Source organism: Ambystoma mexicanum, chromosome 7q (assembly GCF_040938575.1).
Source record: "Ambystoma mexicanum isolate Mex_15411 chromosome 7q, UKY_AmexF1_1, whole genome shotgun sequence".
Lineage (NCBI taxonomy): Eukaryota > Metazoa > Chordata > Amphibia > Caudata > Ambystomatidae > Ambystoma > Ambystoma mexicanum.
In genome coordinates this window covers 612180232-612193283 of record NC_090941.1, presented here as the reverse complement: position 1 = coordinate 612193283, position 13052 = coordinate 612180232, and the positions used below count along the sequence as shown (strand labels likewise).

General features: G+C 46.2%; 1 long non-coding RNA gene across 1 annotated transcript in view; it reads right to left on the bottom strand.

Moving 5' to 3' along the window:
* Nucleotides 1-13052, bottom strand: part of LOC138528756 (uncharacterized) — a 295927-nt gene that overhangs the window by 62433 nt on the left and 220442 nt on the right. The window lies entirely within an intron of this gene.

Below are 13052 nucleotides of genomic sequence, written 5' to 3'. Positions count from 1 at the left end.
AACGCTTACTCTGTCCCAATCAACCCATGTTTACTTCATCACTTTTAAAACAAACCACAAACACAGGCTCACCTTCACCATCATGTCCTGCTATATCAATGGCCAAAGGGCATATATTATTACCACATCTCTCCTGAAATGGCACTGCACTCCATGTTGTTAGAGGCCTAGTAGTAGCTCTGGGGATTCCGATCAATCATGTCAATCAGGTCGATGCACTGGACACTTGACAGACTTTGAACGAGTATTCAGACATTCCAACGAGGTCCGAGCGCTGTCCTCTGAAGTGTGTTCTTCCACGTCAATCCTTTGTTCTCAGTTTTGTGATCCTCTTTAAGTTTACGCTTTATAAATATCATATATACACTCATTCCAACTCAATGATCTCTAGATCTCCCCTGCTTTATTCACCTTTTGGAGCATTGCCTTCTTATCAATAATTTCACCCTATTTGGCCACCCCTCTCATGCAGCTTGCCTCTTGCTCTAGCTCTCTTCAATCTGTGGTCTGATCGCCTGGGTCTCTCCTCCAGGTTCCAGGTCCCAGTATTGAGCATCCTCTTCAATCCCTCCTCTGTCGCCTTAGTGTTGCTGAGGCTCTTACTCTCTTCTCCAGCCTTCCCCAAATGAACTCCTTTGTTCACGCTCCAATTCCAGCTTGTATTCCAAACACCTAGACTGCCAGACTAAGCTTGTTGGATTTTATAGGATTTTGGCCCTGCCTTCCAGCCTCTCTCTGGGGTAAGGAAGGAAACCTAAGGTGTGTCTCTTCAGGCAGATGTTATAGAAATTGGGTGGGGGGCTCAACCCCTGAGGGTGACTTCCATTTATGATGTGGAGGAAGGACAGACAACGATCCTACTAGGCCAGGTGTTATTCAGATCGCACAAGTGTGAGGGAAGGGGGAAAAGGACAGTGCTGTACATGGGAATAGATAAATAACACTGGTAAAAGTAACTGTCAATGCAAGCAAAGGGATAAGGGTCTCGACCCTCTCTCCCGAACCACAGAAGCCGAATAGATTCGACCCTCCCACCTTGGTTAGCACGGGCGCTTGAACTAGTCACACAAGGAGCCACGTGGCAGCCAATGGGGGGAAGAAGGAGTTAGGGAAAGGGGGTGGAATGACAAAGGGAAAGAGGGGAAACACAACATACAACACTATAATAAATCCTGCACCTGACCTGTCCTTAACACTGTATATTCATATTCATATTATCTTTCCAAGCAAGAACACCTAACCTGACTTTTGAACACACGTAAGTGAGTTTAGAAACTCAAACGTAATGAACACAACATAAAGGAACACTTTGCGCAACACGGACTTAGCACAGAAAGCATGTAACATACATTGGAATGAAGCACATTGTACTCATGGCCCCAAGTAGCACAATGAAAGAACGAACAAATGGTGCACAGAAAACTACATGCAACAAACAAACACAATGTCCTTATGTCATATGCTTGTACATAAATTCCTGAGTTTAAATGAGACACTTGAGCGATCTGAGATAAGTAATTCGGCCCGCTATGTATCAACGTGGTCGTGTGTTTCCTTACACGCACACATAACTAATGACTTCAAGAGTTGCGTAACCATTAAACAGAACACCATGGAAAATGCACTTAGCTGATGGCCCGGGCGCCTCACGAGGACACCCGAGCCCTGAAGATCGTTGCTTCCAAAACACGTCCAAGCCGCTTGTAAATCACCACGGAATGCATGCTTATCTTGATCTGGAATTCGTGCTGACGCCCAACAGTCCTTCGGCGTCCGAGACAATAACCTGGTTCACCAACTCTCCAACCTGCCGCCCGTGCACATAATCATTAATTATCTGCACCGAGTCACGGGCGGTTGGAGATTTATTCCTTCCTTAATTACCAGCTGCTGCATCGCGCGAAAAACCCGGACTACTGAATTCCCTAGACATGCTGGGAAACGTAGTTTAATCCCAGAACAGCCTATTTTCTAACTGTAACGCGCTGTTTCTTGCCCCAAACAAATGTTTTTCTGACAGTACCTCCTCTCTCAGGGCCCCTCCAAGTCTTGCTTTCTCCGGATGACGCAGATGAAATTGACGCACCAAACGGGGTGCGTGAACCGCAGAAGCTGGTTCCCATGAACAATCCTCAGGTCCATATCCCACCCATTGGACAAGATACCATAATTTCTTCTGTCTGCGTCTGGAGTCCAGTATCTTCTGCACCTCGTATTCCGATTGCCCATCCTTGATGATTGCTGGGGGTTTCTTTGCTCGTGTTCCCGGAGCTGCGGGTTTAAGCAAAGACACATGGAATACTGGATGGATCTTCAATGATTGTGGCAATTGTAGTTGAACCGCCACCTTAGATATACATTTAATCACCTCATATGGTCCAATAAACTTAGGTGCAAATTTTCGAGGTCCTCTTAACAGCAGATTGTGAGTAGACAACCATACTCTATCCCCCACCTTGTATTGAGGAGCCTCTCTCCTTTTCTTGTCTGCATGTTTTTTATACTGTTCCTTAGCCTGTTCTAAATTGGCTTTTGCTGTCTGTCTGATGTTCAGAAGTAACTGTTTTCTTTCCTGTAGCATGGGAATATTCTCAACATCAGGTAAATATTCAGGTATCATGTTTTGCACTTGGCCATACAAACACTCATTCGGCGCCATACCCAATGATGTGTGTTCGGTATTATTATACGTGAATTCCGCCAACCATAATGATTGTACCCAAGAATCACGACCATCATGTAAATAACAGCGCAGATATTGCTCCAGCGTCTGATTGACCCTCTCAGTTTGTCCATCCGTCTGTGGGTGATAGCTGGTGGACAAAGCACAATCAATTCCTAGCATCAGACAGAATGCACGCCAAAATTTAGAAGTAAATTGAGGACCTCGGTCCGATACGATCTTCTGAGGTAACCCATGTAATCGAACCACATGCTGCAAGAACAATTCAGCCAATCTTCCTGCTCCTGGGATACCTTTACAAGGCACAAAATGAGCTTGTTTTGATAAATAGTCCACCACCACCCATATGGTATCATACCCATCCTCTGGAGGTAAATCCGTGTTAAAATCCATGGATATATGTGTCCACACTTTCTCAGGTGTTTGTAAAGGTTGGAGCAGCCCTGCTTTTTTTGTATGGTCTGCTTTACTACGTACACAGGTTTCACACTCTTGGATGTATTTCATAGTGTCCTGTCTCAAACCTGGCCACCAAAAGTACTTTTCCAGCATACAATCATGACACCAATGCAACGCTTTCTTTTGTAAATTGAGTGTGGGTAAATACAATCTACCAGCATAATACGGAAGACCATGGCGAAAAGTTTCTAAAGGATTCTCCTTTCCCCATTGCACTTTTTCGGGTTTCCGCATTTCCTGTCTCACTTGTCTCAATAACTGTGTCATAACCGCTCCCACCACTCTTTCCACTGGAATAATGGTTTTAGTTTCACTTATAGTATTTTCTAGATTTTGCTGCCTAGACAAAGTATCCGCTTTCCCATTCTTTGTTCCTGGTCTAAAAGTTACCAAGAAGTCAAATTCATTAAAGTATTGTGACCACCGTAATTGCCTGGGACTCAGAGTATTGGCAGTCTTGAAATACTGTAGGTTCTTATGGTCAGTGACAACCACCACCTGATGTTTGGCCCCCATCAAGTAATGTCGCCACTCCAAAAAGGCTGCTCGAATGGCCAATAGTTCTTTATCGGTAATAGAATAGTTTTGTTCACAGTTAGTAAGCTTGCGAGAATAGAAAGCTACTGGATGCCACACCCCTGCTTCATCCCGTTGTGACAAAACTGCCCCAACTGCAAGATTAGATGCATCTGTCTCCACCTGAAAAGGATTCTCCGGATTTGGATGTCTTAGCACCGGAGCTGTTGTAAACGCCTTCTTCAGTTCTTGAAAGGCTATTTCTGCCTCAGAATTCCAACAAAACCTAGTGGCCTTCTTTAACAATTTCGTGATGGGTGTAACAATTTGTGAAAAATTAGAAATAAATCTTCTGTAAAAGTTAGCAAAACCCAAAAAAGACTGAATGTCTTTGATACATTGAGGTGCTGGCCATTCAGTCACTGCTTGAACTTTTTTCTTGTCCATCACTATACCAGAAGGGGTCAAAATGAACCCAAGGAATTCTACTTGAGTAGTATGAAAGGCACATTTCTCTAGTTTGACATACAACTGATAATCTTGTAACCGTTCCAACACTGCTCTAACATGACCAATGTGTAACTCTTCAGTAGTTGAGTAAATTAGAATGTCATCTATAAATACAATGACAAACACATCCAGGAACTCACTCAACACCTCCTGCATGAAGTACTGAAACGCTGCAGGGGCATTACACAGGCCGAAGGGCATGACAAGGTACTCAAACAAACCAAACTTAGTTCTGAAAGCCGTCTTCCACTCATCTCCCTCCTTTACCCGGATCAAATGGTAAGCTCCTCTCAAGTCTAGTTTAGTGTATACCCCTGCTGTTTTTACCTGATCTAACAACACAGAAATCAAAGGTAAAGGGTATCTGTTCTTGACTGTTACCTTATTCAATGCTCGGTAATCAATACATGTCCTTAGAGTTCCTTCTTTCTTGGGGACAAAGAATAAAGGAGACGAAACAGGTGAAGTAGAGTGTCTAATAAACCCCTTCTTTAACATTTCATCCAAATATTCCCTTAAATATTGATTTTCTGTTTCCGTCAAAGCATAGACTCTGCTGCAAGGTAACTTGGCCCCTGGCTCCAATTCAATTACACAATCATATGATCTATGGGGTGGTAACCTGTCTGCTCCCCCTTTATCAAATACTTTAGACAAATCTAGGTACTGTGCTGGAATATTTTTTACCGCCGCTCCCACCTTGTGTGGTTCAGCCACTTGTTCCGCCAGCAACAATGCGGGGCCCATCTTCTCCTCCATGTGACTCACACACCCTGAATCTTCAAATTTCACCTCGTGTTTAACCCAATCAATCCTAGGATTGTGTTTCATTAACCAAGGCATGCCCAAAATGAGTCCAAACTGAGGTGCCGCTATCAAATCAAACACAATTGTTTCAGAATGCCCCGACCCACACTTCATGGTAATAGGTTGAGTCTGCTGACAAATAGGCCCAGAAATCAAGGGTGACCCATCCACCGATTGTACCCCCTCCGCCTGTGACTTTTCTCTTAAGGGTAAACGTAATCTCTTGGACAGCCCAATATCAATGAAATTACCCGTGGCTCCTGAGTCAACCATGGCCGATACAATCTGTTTGTTACAGGCAAAAAATAAAGTCACTAGAATATACACATGAGACTTCCTGTTTCCTGTCGTGTTAGCTATACAATTGGGGAACCTAGTCTCCTTCGGGCCTGTCACCTTAGTTCCCCCTAAGGTCGGCCCAATCCTTTTCCCGATTCCCCTTTATTTTGTTCACCACTTACTCCTTTCTTGGGAGTATTCGGGCATGTCCTAATATAGTATCCTTCAATTCTTCCTTTAACCCTTGATAAAATAACACAGTCTGCTTATTCTCGGGCCAATCTGTTTCAATAACTAATCTGTTAAATTGGGTAACATATGACACTAAATCACGCGTTCCCTGTCTTAAAGCCAACAACTCTTTATCTTGTGCCAGAGAAACCTCTCGGCGGTCAAACAACCTTCCAAATTCTCCCAAGAAACCATCCCAATTGTATAATAACGGATCATCCTTCTGTACTAGAGGCATTGCCCACGCGGCCGCATCTCCCGTCAGATATGAGATGACGAATGCTGTTCTAGCCTGTATGGTCTCAAAGGCTGTGGGTTTACATAAAAAAATGTAAGCAGCACTGGGTTAAAAAGGTCATATATTTCCTGGGGTCCCCTGTGAATCTTTCGGGTGCCGCTAAAGGCACACTACTGGGTGGTTGCACTATCACCGTGGCAGGAACTCTATTTGTAGGCGCACTTGTAGATGGTCCTGTCCCATCCAACGGGACATTTTGCGCGACCAAACCCTGTACTTGAACTTTTAATGTGTTGGATTCTTGTCTGGCTTGTACTAACTCCACTTGAATATCTTGTAGTGCTTTTAGCACGTCGGCTAACGAAGGAGGGTTCGTCTCCATTTGGCCTGGGTGGTTCTATTATCCCGAATTCGGGGGCAGATAATTCTGTCAATGCAAGCAAAGGGATAAGGGTCTCGACCCTCTCTCCCGAACCACAGAAGCCGAATAGATTCGACCCTCCCACCTTGGTTAGCACGGGCGCTTGAACTAGTCACACAAAGAGCCACGTGGCAGCCAATGGGGGGAAGGAGTTATGGAAAGGGGGTGGAATGACAAAGGGAAAGAGGGGAAACACAACATACAACACTATAATAAATCCTGCACCTGACCTGTCCTTAACACTGTATATTCATATTCATATTATCTTTCCAAGCAAGAACACCTAACCTGACTTTTGAACACACGTAAGTGAGTTTAGAAACTCAAACGTAATGAACACAACATAAAGGAACACTTTGTGCAACACGGACTTAGCACAGAAAGCATGTAACATACATTGGAATGAAGCACATTGTACTCATGGCCCCAAGTAGCACAATGAAAGAACGAACAAATGGTGCACAGAAAACTACATGCAACAAACAAACACAATGTCCTTATGTCATATGCTTGTACATAAATTCCTGAGTTTAAATGAGACACTTGAGCGATCTGAGATAAGTAATTCGGCCCGCTATGTATCAACGTGGTTGTGTGTTTCCTTACACGCACACATAACTAATGACTTCAAGAGTTGCGTAACCATTAAACAGAACACCATGGAAAATGCACTTAGCTGATGGCCCGGGCGCCTCACGAGGACACCCGAGCCCTGAAGATCGTTGCTTCCAAAACACGTGCAAGCCGCTTGTAAATCACCACGGAATGCATGCTTATCTTGATCTGGAATTCGTGCTGACGCCCAACAGTCCTTCGGCGTCCGAGACAATAACCTGGTTCACCAACTCTCCAACCTGCCGCCCGTGCACATAATCATTAATTATCTGCACCGAGTCACGGGCGGTTGGAGATGTATTCCTTCCTTAATTACCAGCTGCTGCATCGCGCGAAAAACCCGGACTACTGAATTCCCTAGACATGCTGGGAAACGTAGTTTAATCCCAGAACAGCCTATTTTCTAACTGTAACGCGCTGTTTCTTGCCCCAAACAAATGTTTTTCTGACAGTAACGGCCAGCAAGTGGCAAGTGCGAGGAAGTGCAGACTGCAGATGTCAAGTGCTAGAAGGGGGACTGTAGGGATACAGAAACAGTCCCCAAGTGCGGGGGTTGCTGGCAGGCAGTGCAGGTGTGGGAGACTAGCGGGGGAGGGACCTGGTTCCGAGATTAGAGGGTGTCCAGGTAATCCAGTGCAGATCCGGTTACAGCCAGGAGTTCAGCAGGAGAGAGGAGGAGAGAAAGCAGAAGCAAAGAGAAAGGTTTTGAGGTGTTTCTGGATCCGGAGATGGTTCTCTTCAAGATTAAGGGAGGAAGGGAGGCTGTTCCACAGGAAGGCCCCAACCGAAGAAAGAGATCTACCGCCAGCTCGTTGCTTGGAGAAGTGATTGACCATGAGGGAGTTGGAGGCGGATGAGCAAAGGGTTCGCGAAGGAAGATATTTAGGAAGGAAGAGTTGAAGGTATTGAGGCCCAGTGCCCCAAAAGGCCTTGTGGACAATGCATAGGGTTTTGAACTTAATCCTCACAGCCACTGGGAGCCAGTGCAGAAATTTCAGACCTGGAGAGATACAATCCCTGGGCTTGAGGCCAAGGACAAGTCTCACAGTCCTGTTCTGGATGAGTTGCAAAGGGCGGAGAGTAGAGGCAGGCAGATTTAGAAAGAGGCTGTGCAGTAATCCAGCTAGAGAGAACCAGAGCTCCGGAGACAGTGAGCTTCTGGGGGAAGGAGAGAAAAGGAAGAATACCTCTGGGGAGGTGCAGCTGGTAGTGTGACTTTTTAAGAGACGTCAGAGATGTGAGGAGTGAAGGAGAGTGTGGAGACGAAGATGACCCCGAGATTTTTAGCCTTGCAGGGGGAGCAGGAGGCGGGCCTGTTCACTGCCCTGATATGGTGATCAAGTATGTGTGATCAAGGGATCCTCCCCATATCACTCCTGGGCCGGTCATCTGCTGTTGTGGTGGGGCACCCAGCTGGAGGGCCCCAGAGTAAGGAAGGGGACTTTTAGAAATCACCTACTCACCCGGCTATACCTCTGACTCTCCTTCCACTTTGGTCAGCTTCCTTCCTCCTTCTTGACATCAATTCCTGATGCTCAACAGCTCTCAGGTGTTTGACGTTTCTGTTCTTGAAATGGGATAGGATGAGCTCTATGAGCTTTAACTGTTTGTGACTCAACTGAAGGCTCTGCAGGTATTTCGTCTCCATGTTTGTCCATGGTCTGAACCTACTGGAACACCTGCCAGTATCTTGAATTTCCGGTTTGCGAACGTGTGGGTTGCAGCTGCTGCTGCAGAGCTCCTTCTCACGTGGCATTGCTCTGCTATGTATGTGAGTCAGTATAAAAAAAATGTATTCTTGGTGCGTGTTTCTTCATGCATGCTGTCTGCCCATGGGGCCCAGTAATCTTACAACCGGCCATGCGTTTCTCATTCTTCAGTCTTAACTCCTCGGCCATGACTTGGTGATCCCTTCCTTACCGGCAATTCTAATGTCACTCTGTGATAACCTATGAATGGCCTGTGCAAACACCTGGTGGGCGATGGGAGTCCCACGCCTATTGTGGGCCTCCACCTTTGGCAATGGTTGCACTGCAGAATTGGTTGTGTTCCAAAAGCACAGCCTATGTTTGGAGCTCTTTCTAAAGGGACAGGGGCAGATTCTTGCTAATGGCGTCGACACATGGCCGTGCTGGCATAGGCCATGGTGTCATCACTTTTCTGCCCGTGCTTCCTTCTGAGAATATTTCTGAAGCTGTACTTTTATGAACAGTCCTTGTGTATATAGACCTTAAATCATGGCTAGTCAAGGCCATACACAATCAGCAATAAATGATTAGTTCCTGGGGAAGCACTCTGTGTGCTGCCAATACAACTTTTACACACACGGGGCCTGCGTGCTCATTTTGTGCCGCATATTTCATCAGCTTTGCTAATCTTACTCAGTTTACCCGGCCTTACCTCTCACAATACAATCCTGAAACGCCGCCTTCTACATTTCTCTTACAACGGAGATCAACGTAACAAGCCAAGAATGGCTACATTATTGTGGTAAGGGCAGAATAAGTAACGCAATTGTTTGGTGTGAAGGCTTGTTATCTGGGTGTAAAGGGAACGTATAGATGTCTTACCAGCTAATGACAAAACTGTCAAAATGGGTGCTACACAAAGACCTTAGTCAAAAGAAGTCTTTTAAATGTGTAGGTGGCTGCCTCTGTGCATACATGCCAACCCTCCCGATCTAGGTGGGAGTCTCCCGATTTTTAGGTGAAAAATATTGTTATTTTTCAAAGTCTCCCGCCTAAAATAACTGTAGCCCCAATGCATTCCTATGGGGAAATATGCATCTCCCAATTTCCCTGTGGAAATCTCCCTCCCCGGTGCATCTGAATATTGGCATGTATGTGTGTGAGTGTATGGTGAAAGGGTGCACACAAATGTATCGGTGGCTGGGTGTGCGTGCGTGCGTGCATGTACAGTGAAAGGGAGCACACTAAGGAAGGCTGCCTGAGTGTGTCTGCATGGTGAAAGGGTGCACACTTAAATTTATAGGTGGCTGCCTGTGTGAGTGTATGGTGAAAGAGTGCACATTTAAATGTATGGGTGGGTGCCTGGGTGTGTGTGCCTCTATGGTGAAAGGATGCACACTTAAATCTATGGGTGGCTGCTTGGGTGTGCCTGTATGGTGAAAGGGTGCACACTGGGTGTGCCTGTATGGTGAAATAGTGCACACTTAAATGTATGGATGGCTGGGTGTGCGTGTGTGTGTGCCTGTGTTCAGGGTCGCAACAAAACCTACATTTTGGGGGCGCTGATCCTTCAAATGTTGGGAGATGCGCTATCTTCACGGGCGGTGGGGGAGGGGCAAACCTATTTGTGTGGAACATCTAGCTTCTTTACGCATTTTAATGAGAATATTCTAGTGCAACTTCAATGTTACAAGCAGTTAACTACTTTAAGTCTGAAAGCACCACCTTATGGACTGCTGTGAGAATGACTGTTCTCCTGTTCCCTCTCTACCCTTCCAATCTCTCCCCTGGCATACAAGTACTAAACCCACATCACGATATAAATTGCCTAAAAAATTTGGCATTTGCAGGTACTAACAGTGAAATGCTTTACGTTAGTAATTGCCTGGCCCTTGTTAACAGCGAAACCCAGATGCCGTTTAACATCTGTGTCCTGTTCTGTCCGGCAACTGCTCTGAAGGTCAGCCAGGTTGAGTCAACGTAGCCCAAAATTTCAGGGGGGGAATACTGTAGGCCAGTAAACTCAATGGTGTTACGCCACTACTTGTGTTTAATGCCTTGATTATTTATTGGTAATCGTCATTACTCCTAGCCCTATTCTTCCTCGTCCCTGTACTTGTTTATGAGGCAGTGCTTGTGTATGAGGCACTTTGCCTCATACACAAGTACTTGGATGAGATAGAGGTGCATGGAGGTAATGCCTGACTCAGCGACCTGTAATCCTCATTGCTTCTAGTCCCACTCTTCCTCATCCCAGTACTTACCTATGAGGCTAGGAGCCTCATACGTAAGTTCTGGGACACAGAAGAGGGACTTGAAGGTAATTCTGGGCCAAGGAGTTGATTTTGAAGGTTGGGGTAGGGGGTCGGAGGGAGAGGGGATGTGTGGGGGGCAGGATTGTGCGATAAATCATAATGGATGTCCAGGCTAAGCAGTCTTGATATTTGGTATTAGTGGCTAGAGTAATTTTGGTGCAGCTAGTCTAGTAATTACTCGGTTTAGTATGACATTTTTTACTACGCATTTCTGATAAAGCACTCCTCCTAAGTGTAATTACCTGGCTAGACTGGCATTTGGGTACTGCCAGTCTAGCCTTTTCTTACTGAGGCTTTGCATATTTTTCTGGGCATCTGTGATAAAATGATATGATATAAGTCATTTATAACACGCCTGTACACAATTGTTTCTAAGTGCGACAAGACGAGGGAAGGAAGACAGAAGGAGGACTAGGCCTTGTGTCATTCAGATTGTGCAAGTGCGAGAACGAGAAATGCAAGGGGAAAGGGAGGGGGGGAAGTGCAAGGAAGAGGGGACGGGAAACCAGGGCAGTAATGCTCTGAGTAATTGCAGCGCGGCTCTGGGTAGTGCAAGGAGAACAAGGGACTGTAGGGTTACAGTTACAGCCCCTAAGTGCGCGTTAGGCCCAGGAGCAGTGCAAGGGTGACTGCTCAAGAAAGAGCCTGACTCTGTGGGTAGACAAGCAACCAGTCGGTACAGGTAGGTCAGGTAGGTCAGCAGGGGAGGGAGAGAGAGAAAGCAGAGGAGAAGAGGAAAGTTTTGAGCTGCTTCCGGAACTTCAGGTGGTCCGCTCAAGTTTGAAAGGGGCAGGAAGGCTATTCCAGAGGGAAGCACCAGCATATGAGAGAGATCTACCTCCACTCTCTGCCTGGAGAAGCGTCTAACCCTTATTGAGTTGGAGGTAGCTGGGGGAAGGGCTCGAGAAGGAAGGCATTTTGGAAGAGAGAGTTGGATGTAGTGTGGGCACCTACCACAGAAAGCCTTGTGGACAATGCAAAGGGTCTTGAACTTGATCCTTGAAGCCACTGGGAGCCAGTGGAGAGATTTCAGGGCTGGAGAGATACGATCCCTGGGCTTGAAGCCAAGGATAAGTCTCACAGTCCTGTTCTGGATTAGTTGAAGAGGGCGGAGAGTAGAGGAAGGCAGATAGAGAAAGACGTTGTTGCAGTAGTGCAGCCTAGAGAGAAACAGGGCTCTGGAGACAGTGAGCTTCTGGGGGAAAGTGAGAAAGGGCCGCCGGGGTTGTAATACCCTGGTGTTACCGGGAAGTCAGGCAGAGGTACATTTTTTCAGGTCTGGCGGCAACCCACCGGTTTCAACGGCAGGGTTACCGCCATACCCGTAATGAGGCCCATTTATATCTTTCTCCTAGTACAGTGTGCAGTATACCCCTTCAGCAGCACGTTTGTGCATATTGTGCAAGCGTGATAATCTAAGCCCGCCCAGAGTGTGGCACGATCCGTGATTTGTTGCCAAGTTGTCAGTGGGCTCTCTCAGCATGGCTCGCAGGGGTGCCCCCACATTTTGTGTTATGCCACTAAAAGTAGAATCGCATTAAGCCAGTTACTTATTTAAGATTGCTGGATGTGGGGTTTTCTTTGGATATTCTGAATAACAGGGAGTACAACTCCATTTCATTTTGTAAAGGAAGCTGCATAGTGGCCGCCAAAACCCAAAAGAGTATCTACCTAATTTCTGGGCAGTTTTCCCGCCATGTCTTCACCTGTGAAATCTGTAATAACCGCATCCGCACCTAGGTGGAAAATGCTCAACGTAAAAAGGGAAATTCCACCAGCACCATTTCCATCACTTCCATGCACCGCCAATATTAAATCCACCAGCCCCGCAAGACCTTTGGGGGAGGCTGATACAGTGATTAGCACAATCCAACAGTTTCTCGCTCATTTAAGGTGCCCGCAAAAAAACTGCACAAGACACTAAGTACGACACTAAAGCTGACAATGTCCCACGCTCACCCAACAAAGGCACTGATGATGTGTGCAGCCCTTGCTATTGGGCTGTGGAAGACTGGACCAGGTGCGCTGCTAACCATCCATCTTCCAGGGGGCCTCACTGTAGACTGCCCCAGACTATTACTGGACTCGATCCGTGTATGGCCACAGGGAACCTCAATGATCATGTAAGCAATACAACCAAGAGCACTATCGTGACCCCATAGCCGATGCAATCCGGACATTTGGTCACTTCCAACCAGTTGACTACCAACCCAGAGACACCCCTGAGACTGTGGTATCAAATGGGGGGGAGTACAATTATTTTTTTTAAAAATACTTTTTTTTAGATCAA